This window comes from Grus americana, chromosome 10 (genome assembly GCF_028858705.1).
Source record: "Grus americana isolate bGruAme1 chromosome 10, bGruAme1.mat, whole genome shotgun sequence".
NCBI lineage: Eukaryota > Metazoa > Chordata > Aves > Gruiformes > Gruidae > Grus > Grus americana.
In genome coordinates this window covers 3,560,870-3,577,463 of record NC_072861.1, presented here as the reverse complement: position 1 = coordinate 3,577,463, position 16,594 = coordinate 3,560,870, and the positions used below count along the sequence as shown (strand labels likewise).

The window sequence follows — 16,594 nt, the reverse complement described above, 5'->3', positions numbered from 1 at the left end:
CCTCTCCACAGGAAGCCTCCAAAATACCCCAAAGGCCTTTTACAGTGGGAGGAAAGGCGGCGCGTGCTTGGGAAGCCTCCAGAGCATCATTAAAAGGCAAATTATAGACAATTATCCTCGGAAGTATATCAGGGAAAGCCAAGGCATTCACAAGGTGCCAGTCCCGCCCAAGCCCAGCTCCTTGCAGCAGCCCAGGCTACCTTCAAAAACTACGAGCAAATTCACAGATAGGATACGGTCTGCAAGCAATGGGTTACATCAGGAGCTACCCCCCACCTTCAAAATCACCTTTTAATTGCAAGACAAGGGCAGTTCTTGCCCCTCACCCAGCACCTCGCCCTCCCGGCAAGCCCGGGGGAGAGGAGCAGGCTGCAGACAGGCAGCCGTGCATGCTGCCCCGGGCACGGTGCCCACCCAGGCAAGGCAGGAGATGCAACGCCACCAGAAATAACCCGGCTTTCACTTGCATTTGTAAACCCCTTGCTTTTTACAGACAGAAAAGATGCGGTCCTTACCTTGGGAGGGATGCGAGAGGCTGGGTGCGGGCACAGCTGGTTCTCCCTGCCAGCGACGGGCACCTTCCTGGGGGAGCGGGGAAGCCTAACAGCACTGAGGGGCTGCGGTCAGGGGGCTGCTCCGGTGGCTCTGCGGGTGCTGAAGGCGGCTCATGGCTCCCGGGCGCAGGGGGCTGCGGGCGAGAAGGCACAGGAGACGTCAGGCTGGGAACACGCGGCCTCGAGCGCCCACCGAGCAAACCCAACCCCACAGCAAGTTCGACTTGAAAGTTAGGAAAGTGAAGAACTTTAAATATTGACTTTTTTTCCCTCTCTGCTCCCAAGTCAAGAGGTCTCACTGCCACCTTGGAAATACTAAAGAAAGCAGGTCCTTGACCTGCTGATCTGCGAGCGCTCCTCCCAACTTCAGTGCTGAAAGAGAAGCGAGATCCTTTCCTGATGGAGGAGGTGGCACCTTCCCTCTCCTCTAACCAGCTTCACCTTTGCATGCAGCACTATCCTCTCCAGCAAGGGTTTGATTTAATACATTTATTTAGCGGCGAGGTCCCCAAGGCAGAGCTCACATCCTCTTTTTGCGTCTGAAACAGTTTTGAGCAGTCAGTGTTTAACAAATTAATAATAAAGCGATGGCGCCTTGAAAAATAGACTCTCCGGTCCTCAGAAAAGGGGCCGTGTCTCCCAATTACTCCGAAGGGCATCGCTTTAGACCTTGCTGAGCAAATGGTATTTAGCCGCAGCCACCTTTTAATGGGAATGATGTGATGCCGCAATGGCTGCAGTCAAGTGTATCACATCTTAAGATATCCTGATGCTGCACAGCGAGAGGACAGGAAGGAGGAGGGATGGAAGCAAGTGTTAGCTTAGGTATTTTTTAGCATCCATCCCCAAACCGAGGTTTGGCATCCTATCCCAAGTTGCCAGTTACGCTCAGAGTCTCTCGGTCATGAAAAGTATCTGCGAGGTTCACGGTAGAAGCTGGCAAATATTTGCCAAGGATTCTTCCAAATCTCCAAGCCCGCCACGTGCTTGCTGCAAATTTGTTTGCTGATCGTGGTCCTCGCGCTAATTTGGAAATGGAGAGCAAAGAATAAGACGGCCCTACTGTGTAGGGGAAGGCGAGCGAGGAGGATCCTATTCTGCGGGGAAAACGACTCCACCGACCCTAATGAGGGTTCGGTAATTAACACTGGCAGCACTGGAGCACAGGAGAGTCTAACACCCAGCTCCTGATGCTGATCGTGACTGAGGGACGCGATGTCTCGGCAAAGGCAGCACCGGGGAACGGAAGGATGCTGCTGGGGACGGCGATAGCTGCCTGTCGGCAGTGATTTCCCCAATCCCAGCTCCCAGCACAGGCACGTTGCAAAGTGGTAGTGGGAAAGCATCCTCTCCCCTTCCCCACTCACTCCCCAAAGAGGCTCCCACCACAGTCACTCCTCTGGCTTCTCCTCTGATCTTGGCACCTTACCAAGCTCCAGTCCAGGCCAAGCGCGCTGCTAATTAGCTGCGTTAATTAATCACAGTTTCCATTGTTTATTCCTTTGTTCTCGCACAAACACCCGCGCTGCCCGGCGTGGTAAGCTGCCACAGCGTTCCCGAGGCTCCAGCATGGCTGCAAAGCGGAGCTGGTGGAGCTGGCCCCAGGGAACGGGGGGCACTGACCATCCCAAGTGCCACCTGCAGCCATCAGCAGCATCACAGCCAGGCCATCCTGTCCCCAGCCATGAGCACGGCTGTCTGTCTGTCTGTCCCTCCATCAGATCTCCCCCATGGAGACACCCCAGGTTTGCTCCCAGGAGCGGGCACCACGGCCGGAGCTGGCACATGTCCCCGGCACACCGAAAGCCACCCGCCTCCCCCCGGCTAATCCCCCCGCACGCCGCAATCCTGCCTTTGTGCTCACCAGATCCACTGCCCGAGCATTAGGTACCCCCGATCCCAAGCTAATCTCTGGAAAGCTCCCTTGTCTGGGGGGGACTGTGGGGGGGTACCCCTTCCCCAGGGCAGCCCTGGCACCCCAGAGGCATGGGGTGGGGGGCAGGAGGACACCCCAGTTTTCACTCCTTGCCGGCGCTGGCAGGCTGGTGCTGGGGATGAACCCAACAGACCATTACCTCTCTGCTTGCTCCCTTTTGTCAGGGCTTTTTTTAACCAGGTATTTAAAAAAAAAAAAAAAAAAAAGACACCAAGGGGAGAGAAAAGAACTGTTAGTCCAAGAGAGCCTGTGTTGTTAAATACAGAGAAATCCAAGTCTGGAGTCCAACAGAGGCCAAGGTTTCCGGGCTTTGACACAGCTGACAAGCTAGAGCACAATGAGAAAATACGCGCATAGAAATAGCCAGGCAGGATAAAGGATTTACTGCCTCTTTCACAGAAAAGAAAAGAATAAGCTTAAACACTCCATTTAGGAGCAGGGGAAAAAAAAAAACCAAACCAGATCTGCAGGAAGAATATTTGAGCAGGATTACCAGGAGGTGAAGAAAAACCAAATCCTGCCTGTCCTGGGTGCAGGAAGGGATGGTGCCGCAGCTGCCTGCACCAAGCAGCGACGGGCAGCAGCATCCCCAGGGATGCTTCTCCCAGGGCCTCCCCTAACCCCCAGCAGCATCTCGCGGAGAGCACACGCACAACGTGCCAGGTCCCACCTCAGAGCCACGTCGTGTCCCCTCCTGCCCTGCCCTGGGTCAGAGCATCCCGGCACAGCCAGCATCCCTGCACAGCTGGCTATCATGCCAACATCTGCATGCTCTCCTGTCTGGAGCATTTCTCCTGGGCTGATCCTGGCAGTGAGATCACCCTCTTCTCTCAAATCCCTCTCCAGGGTCCACCACCCCGGTGCCACCCACCCCAGCTAATGAGGCTGGAGCTCCCTGGCTTTCAGACAGGTTTATTCCGTGATGGGAAGGATCCAGGCTCTTTGGCTTCCTTCCATTTCATGAGGAAATCATCTCAGACCGCCACCGTGGGGCCATGGCTGGGGAGGCCTGATGGAAGGAGAGCCAGGGCTGGCGGGGGCTTTGGGGAACGGCTCCCTCACATCATCTCCCCAGGTTTGTCCTTGCTGAAGAGGAAAGTTCTGAGTTCTCTGGAAGTTTCCTCCAACTTGCGACAAAAGAAAAACTCTCTGGAGGAGAAACAAGAACCCAGTTTCCCTGATGAAAGTATTGCAGTGGGATTTTTTGGGTTTGGTTGTTGTTTTTTTTTCTTTTGGCTAGCATCAGCCAGAACAGAGCATTGCAAGCAGCCAGGCAGGAGGCCTTACCCTTTCCATGGCAGGAGACCAAGTCTCCCAGCTGGAGACCAGGACAGAACCCACCCCTGGTCCTGCTGAGAAGCAAGTTGAAAGCCAAAGCCATAATTTCTGGGCTGAAACAGTACAAAATTCACAACCCCGCTCACTCCTCCAGCCTGGAAGTGCTCCTGCCAGATCAGCTCCGACTGTATTTCTAAAACTCCTGGGTGGCTGGGAGCTGCTGGTGGGTTATTTAGTCCATTCCCCCTTGGAGAACAGGGATTTACTGTGCCTAAAGCATGCCCGATGGCTATGGTCAAGCCTGGCCTTCAACATCTCCACCAAAGCCGATCCTACAACCTTCCTTGGCAGCTTAAGCACTGCTTAATTGCCCTGGTAGTTATGCACTGAGGGGTTTTTTTTTTTGTAAAAAGCAGCTGATTTCTCAGCAGCAACAAATACTTGAGAAAGCTTTCTCTCTGGCAAACTCTCTCTATTGTTCATCTCTTTTCACATAAAACGTTCCTAATGAAGAGGGAAAGAAGGATCTTGGCTTCTTTCAAAACAATCTGAAATATTATATTAAAAACATGCACTGAGTGTTGACATATTTAGTGCGTTGCTTTATACAGCAAATTGCCCGAGCTCATTCAGAGCTTGACACTATTAAGACAGCACATAACTATGTGACTGGGAGGATAGCGCTGCAAGAAGTCCCAACTTTGGGGAGACACGGAGCACCTCAGAGCAGCCAGATGGCCGTGACTCTGGCTTCGGGGGGAGCTGAAAGCCATCAGCATCATCCAGCCCCAGAAGGGATGGATGTACAAGCACCACTCATCGTGCCAACGTGAGGATCGCAGCAGGTTTCAGACCCGTGCAACCTCCCTGCCCAAACTCCTAGCTCATCATCTAGACATCTCCAAAAGGTCTGAGGCTGGGAGGACATATACGTACTGTGCCAGGCTCTCCCAGCAAGGGGCATCCATGCTGTGGGAACAAACCCTGGTATTCCCCTCACCACACCAAGCCCAGTCCCTTGGAAAATGGGCAGAAAGTCTCAATTCAGTTGGTTTTGAGCTGGAGACATCTGGGTGTCTCTCCATTTAAACGGAGAAAGAAGGAGACAACCCGCCCTCCGTGCGAGCACTAGAGTCGCCAAAAACCTACAATTTCTGTCCAAATTTCAAGTGAAATCCTGTTCAGCAATACAGCCTCCAGACCTCAGCTCTTCCAGCTGCAAGCGTGAGGCTCAACCCCCCGATTGGGCAGCTGTCCGTGGAGGCCGGCTGGGTTTCTCTCCCCGCCTGGCATACGCAGGGTCCCTACAGAGCATCCGTCCTCTCCCCAGGCATATTTGAAGTGCTCTGGGCTCCACTACAACAGGATTTTCCAGACATTAAATTGATGCTCAGAAAACAGACAGACATAGAAAAAGCTTTCGTTGTAAGGCTGGTTCACGTCCAAGAGCAGCCCAGGGGCCAGGCTAAGATAGGCAGCAGTGCCTGAACAGCCTCTCGCTGGAGGCCGGCGTGAGGTATGGCTCTCCATGGAGTCATGGTCCGTGCCAGCTCCACGTTTCTTTTGCAGGAGCAGGACAAATGAGCAGGTTTTCTGGCACACTGGCTCTCCTCCAAGGACCGAATGTTTTGACGCTGACAAAGCCGCTGTACCCTGTCCTGCTGTGAGGGTGCCCATCCAAGACATTTGGGTGCCTCCAGAGATGCTGCTGGCCTCAGTTGGGACATCCCAAGGGTGACCAGCACCCTCTCTCCAGCATGGGAAGCATGGGGGAAGGAGGAGAGGGAACCTCCAAAAGCTGCCGTGAAAATGTCAGCTCTGACAACTTGGTAGGATTTTCTTTACCGTGTTCCCATCTGAACAACCCGCCGTGCCGTTCATTATCCAGTCACGGGAAGTCACACTTCACGCAGGGACTGTTTGTGAGAGAGGGGCAGACACTCCTCCACGCGTCCAAATCTGCTCCTGCCAAAGCCCTTGGCTTTCAGACACAAGCGGATCTCATTCTTTTTAGGCTTAAACTGAGGTTCAGGCAGGAAACATCCTGCCCCCATCACCTACCAATCCCCTGATGGTTCTGAGGGCAGTGGTCCTGGGGGGGATCCCATCTTCCACTCCAAGCAGGAGACCGACACCTGATGGGGTCTCAGTAGGAGAACACCCACCACCCTGAGGTCTCTCAGGGAACGCTACAGCTGGAGCGTGCACAGAGCACGTTTAGGTGCATTTACCTGCCACCTAACTCCATCTGCAAGGTGGGTCCCTGACACAAGGTCCTGGTTCCCCAGGACAGGTTGGTGCAGAACCAAAGAGGCACAGACAAACACTGCCCCGAGCCAGGATGCTACTAAAGCCACCCGAGCAGGGCACAGACCCTCAGAAGCCTTGGCATGCCCCAAGCTCTCTGACCTTCTTTGACTCAGGACTGCAAGCCCTCTGAGAAGATCCAGCAACGCCTCATCACTTCCACCCCCTCGAGACCCCCTTAGGTTTATCAGCACCAGCAGGCGGGCAGGCTCCCTGCAGCGAGACCCACTGAGCAAAAGGCATCACAACAGATCAGAGGGACCTGGGGCTCCTCCTCATTTATATTCCCCTCCAGCCGCAGCCTTCAACATGGCTGAGGAAGGCAAGGCAAGACGAGGCCTACAGAGAATGCCTAAAGATTATTTCTCTCAGATTCCAATTTATTTTCCATCATTAATGCTTTTGAAAGCCCAACACGTCCTGCAAACAGAAAGAGCATGTTAAATGCGTGGGCGGTGGAGCTGTAAAACTGAGGCGAGCACACGCCTGGCATGGGTAGATACCCAGCCAGCCAGGGAGACGTGGCAGCAGCAGAAGCTCAAAAGAAGCTAGTCATTCCCCACAGAGAGGTCCCTCACCATGCGCCCGCTCAAGCCTCTTCCCCTGGAAAAGCGAGAGCATCATCCCGGAAAGCAGAGGTACCGCAAGCCTAGGTGCTGAGCATTGCACAGCGGCAGAAAGAAGGCAAGGTTGGGGGACAGCAGCTGTAAAGGCTCGCGTGAAGGATGAGAGGAGCTGGAGTCTTCCGTGATGTAGAGAAAATTGCTTTCACCAGCTATCAGCAGTTTTAAAGCAATTACATTTGGGGGGAAGCCGAGAGCACGTCTGAGCGCTGCACACATGGCGAGTACATTTTAAAATGCAAGAAATGAGTAAGGAAAAAAAAAAAAGCAAAAGAAAATGCCTTTTAAAACAATTATTTCATGCAGTAGGTACCGAGAGGATAAAATATTTAAAACTCAGGGAGGGGACAGATCTTGGAGGCAGTCAGACATCCAGCAACGGGACAGCTGAGAGCTCAGAGCAGACCCTGGGCAGCGTGCTCCTGCTGCTGGTCCCCTTTCCCTGAGCATGGGAAGTCCTCCTTGGGAAGCTCTGACAACGCAGCAGCCGAGCTCCCCCTGGCCCGGCAGAAATAAGCTTTGACTCAATTAAAACACCATTCACTCTCCGCTGCGGCTGCTCGCTCAGGAGGGACGGTAACAAGCAAGAGTCGCGGCAGCACTGGCATCAGGGTCAGGTCTCGGTGGGTTTAAATGCCCTCGGAAGCACGCTGCCCTCAGATGAAACACGGAGTCACCTTAATACGTCCATCTATGGACCCGCAGGCTGACCCAAAACCCAGTAAGCACCCCAGCACCTACCAGTTAAAGCCTTTCCAGGCCCAGATTTAGACTGGGAGGCAACAGCTTTATTTGGCCATAGATAAGAAGCTCCTCCAAGCTCTAAGAAATACTTCTGATCTCTGTCCCTGACAAGCCATCACCCTTCACCACCATTTTTCCCCTCCAATCTGCTGGAATTAGGAAGGATCTCAGGCCATAAGCACATCTCCTCTAATTACCAGGGTGGCAGGGGCCATGCTGCCCTGATCCCCGGCAGTGACTGCTGCCAGCACCACTTAGACATCCAATTTATCAAGCAGATGCCCCTTTTGCTTTCTGGCCACGCATCTTCCCCTCGTCTTTATCTGCTCTGGGGACAGGTGTGGGAAGCGAAGCGGCATCCGCGGCTGCTGGTGACAGAGCCCCTTTTCAAAGGATGCTGTTGCGCTGTTATTACCAACTCTTGCCAAGTGGAATTGAGACATGAAGTAGATTTGTGCCCACGATAATGGCGTTTATTAGACAAGCTATTGAGGAGAAAACAAAAGCTAACAGTGGAGAGCCACTAAGAGCAATGCTTAAAGAGAATCCATCAAGAATACAAAGAGAAGCATTGTTAATAGTTGGTGCTTCCCATCAATGATTAGAAACCTTGAGCAGTCCCTTAACGACACCGGGAGAGGGAAGGTTAGTGTCACCTCACAAGAGGTGACAGCACAAAGGTGTCCGCACCTTCAGACATCTGACCCCTTCCTGCACAGCCAGATGGGGCTGAGCATCTCTGCCCCGGGGTGGCAGCCCCCAGCCTTCTCACCTATATGAGCACCATACAATACCTATACCCTACGATACCTATACCATACGATACCTATACCATACGCTCTTACTACGCACAAGGATGTCACCCTCCAGAGCCAGGGTCCCAGCACGGCTGCTCCAGCCCCTGTCACTGCACCTCATGGCCCGACCACGGCGAGATGGGTAGGGAAGGAGGATTTAGTCTCCGCACCTCCCTGGAGCGACCAGGACACTTCTGCTAAAGCCAGAATTGCCTTCCCATGGGGAATGCTTTGAAAATCATGGATCCATCTAGATTTTCCTATTGGAGACCTACCCCTTCTCACCAAAGGAGACCTGTCGCTGCAAAATCTCCCAATAAAAATGCATTTTTGATGGGAAAAAATGTCATCCATAGGATCTTTCACACCCAGATGTTTTCACCCCAACCCTCCTCTCCTTCTCCGGGAAGATGCTCAAGGGCTAGGTTGGGGCAAAAGCCAGTGGCGCAGGGCAACGTGGAGGAGGGCGAGCCCAGGCAGGAGCACGAGGGCATCCCTGCAGCCCAGCAGCTCCCAAGAAATTTATTGCTTGTGACACATTGTCAAAGTGAGATGCGCCTCATTAGTCAGAGGCGAAGCAAATGAGAGGGCTTCTTAGCCAATTAAAAAAAAATAAAAATTCAGGGATGCTCCGTGGGGCTCACCACCTCCCCTTCGGCCCCGCCGGCGAGTGGGAAACCAAGGCAAGATGTAACACAGACCCGAGCCACAGCTTCTCCCCTTCACCAAAATGGTGAATTCCCTGTTTCCAGCAAGCAGCAGCCACTGAGAGCAGCCAGCGCCAGTACAGCCAGGCTGGATCCGGCACAGCCGGCTAGAAAAACATGGAGCTCGAGGAGCCGCACCTGACACTTGGAGAGTTTGAAAATGAGAGGTTTCGTTTCACAGCTCCTAGAGCGTTTTGTTTCCCAACTCTTGAAACAGAGCTCATTGACTCTCCTGAGTGGCATTCTCTGCTAAAAAATCTATTTTTAAAAGCTTTTTTTTTTAAATGACGTGGTTTTCCTTTGTGGGTTAAGCTAGGCTGGCACATGCCTTTTTTTTGTTGGTTTTTTTTTCTTTGGGTTGTTTTTTTTTTTCCCTCCAAGATTTATCAGCCTTTGGTGCAGAGGGCACTACAACTCTTCTTCTTCGGCTTGGCGGCGATGCCGACCCTGCTCTCTTCCCCGCCCCAGCCTCCTCGCACCATCGGGGAGCCCCTGGCCCGCAGCAGCCTGGGGAGACCCCATCCCAGACCCCCCCCGGACACACGGCGGGCTGCTGGATAAGGGATGTTTGATAAGCATTGTTTGATAAGAGTTCCCAGGGAGGCACGGGTCGCGCTCCCCAGCTGCACCCAGGGTTGTACGGCAAAGCTTTCCTATGCTTGCGGGAGGGGAAAGGCGAACGCAGGCAAAACAAGATTTAAGAGGCGGAGGGACCATTTTGATGCCAGGGGACATCTGCAGGCAGAGTATCAGCTTCCCTGTCACAAGCCAGCTTGAAATTTTGCAAAAAGCAGAGATGTGCCGGTCAGCAGCGAACGCCCCAGCTTGCCGCTTTCCAAACAGGCACCAGAGGAACCCGGGAGCTGAAGACGGAGCCGTGGATCAGTCAGACGGGCCCAGCACCGTGGGACGAACCTGCTGTCCCCACAGCGGGGACCGGGATGCTGGAGCAGAAAGCAGATTTCACTTTACAGACGACACCTCCAACAAGGGGTGGAGGCACCCAGGGCAGAGGCAGCTCTGCTCCACCCGCACCAGCACCCAGCAGCAGGGCTGAACGGTGCCCCGGGTGGCCATCACCCCGGAGCCACCCCTGCCCGGGCCTGGCAGGGGACACCCCTCTGCCCACAATATCAGCGGGGTACACAGCTCATCCTGTGAGGCCACGTCCTGCCCTCACGCTACGGTTAAGGCCGCCAAGGCCCTTCCTGTCAGGGAAGGATCCAGGAAGGAGAGCTGCACAAACGGGCCTAGAGCCAGGCGCGCCCAGCCACCCCCAGGCTTCACCCACATGCCCAGAAAGCAGCCCCTTTAAAAAAAAAAAATAGCAAAAAACTTGAAATATTTGACCCAGGTAGAGCCACAGGGACAGCAAGGAGCTGAGCAGACTCACCGGGCAGTACAGGCTGTGGGGACAAGGCACGGTTCCTGTCAGGGCCGGCCGGGAGGCCACAGGCCCCACGGCTCCCCGGGCACCGGGTGCTCTCCCTGCCCCCGGCCCAGCACCAGCCAGGCCGGGCCCGGCCCAGCAGTGTTTTCCTCAATTAAACAATAAACTTTGCATATTTCCCTTACGCTGCAGTTCCTTATTAATCCCCACAGTAAACACAAAGGAGAAAGAGAAACAAAAAAAAAAAAAAAGAAACAATTAACCTAAGAGGGATGCTTTCTGTTTAAAGATACAAATGGATGCTAAAAGCAGACAAAGGAGCTGGAGCTAATGCATGGCCGGAGGAGCGGGGAGCAGCCCACGGGCCCTGGCAGGGCTGCACAGTCCTACACCGCTTGCAGGGGCTTTCTGAGGAGAGGGGGCACCCCCTCAGCACCCCCAGGTGTGAGTCCCCGAGGCCGGGTGGAAGTGGGGTGCAGCACATCGAGCTCTGGGGGAACGGTCGGGCAGCAAAAATGCAATTAGTGTCCCAGAAAAGGGCCGGGACACTGGAAATGGCCCCCTGTGCCCGGTGACTAATGCCGCACGACACTGGTTTAATGAGAAATGGCCATTTAAAGCCGAACGGCTCTCACTGGCAGGTTCCCCCTCTCTTCCCACTGTAGCTCCTTCATGTACAGCGCACCCAGCTAATTAATTACAGAGCACAATCCAATCAGTCAGGCCATCCTATTGTAGTTAAAGGCGTTTAAGAGATAATGCCATGAAACTCCAGATGGACTGGCCTGACCCCAACCTCCGACACCGCCAGGGTACTCGGGAGCTGCCGCCGCTCCGGCCGACGTCCCAGATCCAAAGACACTGGAAAAAAAACCCAAACCGTCAAACACTTGCAGCGCTCCCTGTGCGCTGGGTTTCTGAGTCCCCGCTGATTTTAATGAGACCTGTGCCGTCTTCCTCCACTCGTACCTTGCCTCAGGAGAGCCTGGGCTCGCTGCTGCCCGCGGGGCACACGTCAGCCTGGCTCAATGCGAGCATAGGTGAGGGAGATGCCACCTGCCCTGCTTCTGCCCGCTCCGAGTTTGCTTTCGTCACAGCAGAAGGACGGATTTGAAGGCCAGATGCCAGCCCGTCTTCTTCCCGCTGCTGCCGACACGTGCCCCACGTATGGTCAGCCGCGGTGAAGGCTGCCTCGAGATGTCGTGCACCACCAATGCTGATATGCCAGGGCGGCCTGATCCCACCTCACCGTACGGCTCCGCTCCCTCGAGAGCACCGAGAGGTGACAGGCATGGCTCGGCAGCAGAGCCCAGCCTCGCTGGTGATGGGCTTTGATGTTAAGTGGAGGTAGGAGAGTGGCTAAAGCGGTGGGATGCTGGACAACCAGCCCCTTTATGGTTAGGATTGTTGGCATTGCTGTGCCCATCTCCAGGTGGGATGTTCTCAGCTTTGCAGGGATGGTTTAAATCTCTTCCCCGGGCTAAAAGTCTGAGTGTTCAACCAAAAACTGAGTGATGAGGAGGGAGAAGTTATCAGACTGCTTTGACAAGGGACCCATTTGGTCCCGAGTCAGCCACTGTCCGTCCCACCGACCCCATGTCCAGTGGATGCCCTTGGTACCTCAGATAGCCTTTTTTTCTTAATCCCACCCCTCTGAGGCCCAATGCTGACCACGTGTTGCTGGGAGCCCTGCTGGTTCCCAAGCCACTTGCTGCAATGGTATTAAAGGAAAAAAAAAACAAAACCCCTGCGTCGCCGGATCCCGAGCATCCCCACAAAGACTCGGTGTGGTTACGTTGCTTTGTGCCAGCTGCGCTCCCAGCTGCCTCGTGTTCGATGATGAAAGTGGCTGATTCTATGATTTACTGATCCTACCCTTGGTTAATTTTGCCCACCCGGGGTGAGGATAAGCTCTTGGATTTGCAAACATTTTGAAGATTGTGGGTTTAATTTATTTATTTTTTTTCCTTTATTGTATGTGCATGTGTCAAAAGCTCTTACGCCTTGATCCGAAGCCCAAAGTCAAGGCGGGGGATATACATCAAGTCTAAATATGCTCCTGTCACAGGTGGCATCAAAAGCTTGTTGCAGCAGAAATAAAGCGTGGATTTTGCTCTCACTCAGTCCACCCATCTCATGGCAACTTGACCTCTAATGAGAGGTGAGGAAGAGTCTCTGCCTCACACCTCCAAAACGGCTTTGTCAGAGACTCAGGCACAGATATAACTACAGCAAGGGACAGAAAGCCTCTTCTCAGAGCTGTCCTCGGCCCTGCCACCCCTGGGCAGATACCCAGCTATCCCACATCAGCATCAGCACCACGCAGGCCACGGGGATCAGCACCAGGAGCATCAACGAGGTTCGAACCCAAAAAGCAACCTGCAAGTTTCACTAATATGGATTTGCAAAGGAGGGATGCGACTCTGGCAGGACTGGAGCACGGCTGCAAGCGAAATGGTGGCAGTCACAGCGAACACAAACGGAAAGGGGACGGTGCTGAGATGACGTCTAGTAAGCGGGTCTTCCTGAACACACCGTATCTACGCACCTACAAAACTCACCGTCTTACAAGAACATTTACTGAACATCTTACAGTGTCAGCAACAGATGACAGCCATAAGCAAGAGGAGCCAGAACTGACGGTCGTCAGGACCAACTCCAGACCTCTAACGCCAGCTGCTGTTACATGCCGGCGGGAACTGCACCAGGGCTGACTTCTTCCACCCAGCACCGAAATGAAGTACGGCTAAGTCATTATCTTGGACCCTAAAACTAGGAACATAACTACAGTAACAACACACCACCACAGCTTCATCCAGAAAAGCAGCGGCACCAGCTCCGCGTATCCACATCCCCTCCAACGAGTCAGCAGGGATGGGGGACACCGTTCTTTAAAATATCTGTCCTGTGCCACCCCTGGGAAGGCTGAGGAAGGAGGACATGTAAAAGCTCAGCACATCTGGATGAACAATAAAAGAGAATATTATGTCCTCCTTCATCCTGCTGGTGTGTCCCAGACCAACACGTAGTAGGGTCTGGCTGCAGAGAGGCCTCATTTCATGGCAGTGATATGGCCACAGTGGGATGCTACAGCTGGAGGAGCTTCCGTTCTCTGATCTGAATCCAGCTCCAGGGGCCAATGACCACGGCACGGGCGGGACGGGAGACGAGGAGACAGATGCTCCACGCATCCCAGCACTGCAGCCGTGGCAGGGCAGGAACATCCCCCGTGGGTGCCGAGCTCCCCTGCTGCAGCCGTTCGGAGAGGAAACAAGCTTTTCCCCATGGAGTCAGAGAACCGAAATTCTTCAAACGCTTATCTCGAGAGCTCCTGTAAAGCATTTCAGGGATTTTGGCAGAAGGAGGGAAGAGAAGCTGTTCGATAAAGCCTGAGGCCATCCCACCTTACATGCCTAGAAGACAGCTCTGGAGTGCCCTGGTTCCTTCATTCTTGGCTCCCCGAGTACCCCATAAAACAGGGCACATCTCCTGATGGCCCTGCAAGGAGTCCCTCGGGAACCGACTGAAAAGATCAGCAGAAACGAGACGATGCTGGAAAAGCATCAGCCCCTCGGAGAACGGCATCGACCTAAGATTGTGCTACCAGCCCAGAGCACCCGCTCTGCGCCAAGCCCCCGAACCAACGCACCGGAGCAAGCTCTTAGCTTTCAGCATCCATCTTCCCTCTGCCACAGCTGTAGCGCCAGGATCGCTGCTGGAGCCTGCACCGTCCCATTTTCTGTACCCTGGTATGAACCCTTCCTAGGAGCCGCCAATTAAACTGCTGAACCGTTCTCAGCTCAGCCTCCCATGCATGAAAACGTCCTGTTATTTCGCACCTGCCAAGAGCTGTGTCCCAGCAGATTTATCTTGAACTGACACTTGAGGATAATTAAACCCCTCTCTCTCCTCTCTTAGCAGCGCAGCAGATAAAAGGAGAGCCCTGGGGCCCCCCCGGTCACTGTTGGGGTGGGTTGCTCCTGTACAAGCCGAGGAACATGAGATGAGACTCAGTTTCTCAACAGAGACATGGATGGGGGGGCAAGGGGACAGCTTTGCAATTTGCCCTAATTTGGCAGGGAAGCTGGGCAAGACGTAAGACGCATGCAGGCAGCTTCCCTAGCAGGGCAGATCATCTGGTGAATAAGATTGAATAAGATCTGGGATCAAATCGAACCCCTCTTGTTGCTAAATCTGGGTTATCGTCCGTCATTGAGCCGTTGGTCCCTAGAGGTCCAGCCATGATGGTCCAGGCACCCTTCTCATCTCCTCTAGCTCAAGCCTAAGCCGCCCAAGGCAGGGACTGGCTCCCATTGCACCCACCACTACTGGGAGCCAGGTGCCCCATGGAGTCAGCCCAAAGTTGGCCGGTTTCGGGGAATGGGTGGCAAGGCAGGCGAGCAGCCGGCCTGCCGGCAGCAAGGCAGCCCCGCGCCGAGCTCTGCCCATCTCCCGTGCGCGCTGCCTGAGGTTACTGGATGCATCGAACCTCAAAGCCGAGCTTCGATCGCAGCGGTTTTGAGGTTGGCACTGAGCATCTGCCATCCCTCCGGGCTGGGCCTCCAGCAGCTCGGGCGGTGGGCCGATGGGGCTGAGAGCACGGCGACCCCCACCTACCTGCCCCAAAGAGTGGGGTGGGGTGGGAGGAGTGGGGGGGCCCTTCCCTCATCCCAGCCCCGCTGCGAGGGAGCCGGGTAGCACTTGCTGAGCGATGCCCTGAGGAGCCGCAGGTCCCCAGGGAGCACGGGGCGGTGGCAGGGTGCCCCCCCCATCCCTCCAGCCCCATCCCCATGCGGCTGCCCCGCTCCCCGCTCCCCTCCTCCGCCGTTACCTCCGAGGGCTGGGCCGGCGGCCGGGCGAGCTGCTCCGCGTTGCAGCTGAGCTCGGCTCCGCGGGGCTCGGCGCATCCTCCGCCTCTCGGAGCTCGGCCGGGCTCCTCCGCCCCGCTCCCCGCCGCTCTCCGTTTGCTTCCGCGCTCCTCCGCGCCCGCTTACCCACACCCCGCTCCAACGGCAGCGGCGGGGGCGAGCGCATACCCCGGGGCTTGCGGTTCTTGCCGCTCCCCGCGCAACGCGGTTCAAGGCTCCGCTCGCCGCCGCGGCGCCGGGCACCTCCCGCAGCAGCAGCAGCAGCAGCAGCAGCAACAGCAGCAACGGCAGCAACGGCAGCAGCCGCCGTACCCAGGCGCCGCGCCCCCCACCCGCCCCCGCCTCCTTGTTCCCGGCCCCGGTGACAAATAGCGGCCGGGATTGCTTTAAAGAGAGAGCGTCCGTATAGCCAGGAGGGGGGGGGGGGGGAGATGGGGTGCTGCCTGACACCCCCCCCCCCGCCAGGGGATGCATGATGTCCATCACATTTCCCCCCCCCCGGCCTCCCTTGGGCTCCCATGGGTGCTGGGTATGCAATGCGGCTGAGTCCCGACAGCTCGACGCACTGATGGCAGCTTTGCTGCCTTTGCAGCCATCAGTGCGTCGAGCTGTCGGGACTCAGCCGTGTCCCTGGTGCAGGGCACAGCCAGCCCTGATGCTGAGCCCCAACAAACGGGACACAAAGCCACCCCCCCCCCTCTGTTATTTTGGGACAGTGAGAGATCCCCACCAGGCTGGCATCGCTGCCGGGTTGCTGGGGGGGAAATGTTTCTGGATCCCTGGCTGTGCTTATCCGCTGCCCTGCACCTTCCCAGTGAACCCCAGTCACGCTGCAGTCAGGGGACACTGGGACAAGCTGTCCCCAGCTGCACAGCTCTACGAACAGCCTTCATCTTGCTGGAGGAGCTTTCCAAGGAAGATTTTATCCATGTAACATCTCAGCAAAGTCCGAAGGGAAGCCGTAGCCTTCCTTGGTGCTCGGTGCATTCAGCAGCCATGCAAAAAACTCTGCCTGGAAATTACGGACCCAATCTGCCAGCTCTGCAGGGCCTGGCAGCCCGCGCCCCTCTCCTTGATCCCCGCTGCACCCCGTGCCCAAACAGCCCCCCCGGCCTTGCAGAATCATTCTCAGCCATCGCTCTGCAAGACCAGTTTGCACCACGTCCCGCACACACGCGGCGCTCGTGGCTGTACACCCGGCACGGGCCGCACGGCGCAGGAGACGATAATCCTTAGGGAAAGGCGTACGGAGCTACGGCACAGCCTGCTCCCTGAGCAGCCCTTGCCCTCTCCGCAGGCCCCGTTTTTGTGAACACGTTCATGCACTCATCCGTAAAACCCATTGCTAGGCGGCGTTCGGGGTGCTCTCTTGCAAGTTTGCAAGATGATT

At 55.4% G+C, this 16,594-nt stretch overlaps 1 protein-coding gene across 1 annotated transcript in view; it reads right to left on the bottom strand.

Moving 5' to 3' along the window:
- LINGO1 (leucine rich repeat and Ig domain containing 1) overlaps positions 1–15,504 on the bottom strand; it is a 160,259-nt gene extending 144,755 nt beyond the window's left edge. The window contains exons 1-2 of the mRNA XM_054837044.1: positions 15,168–15,504; positions 516–688 (exon numbers count right to left, since the gene is read on the bottom strand). The gene's annotated coding sequence lies outside the window, so the exon portion shown is untranslated. The remainder of the gene's footprint in view (positions 1–515; positions 689–15,167) is intronic.
- Between the last annotated feature and the right edge of the window lie 1,090 nt (positions 15,505–16,594).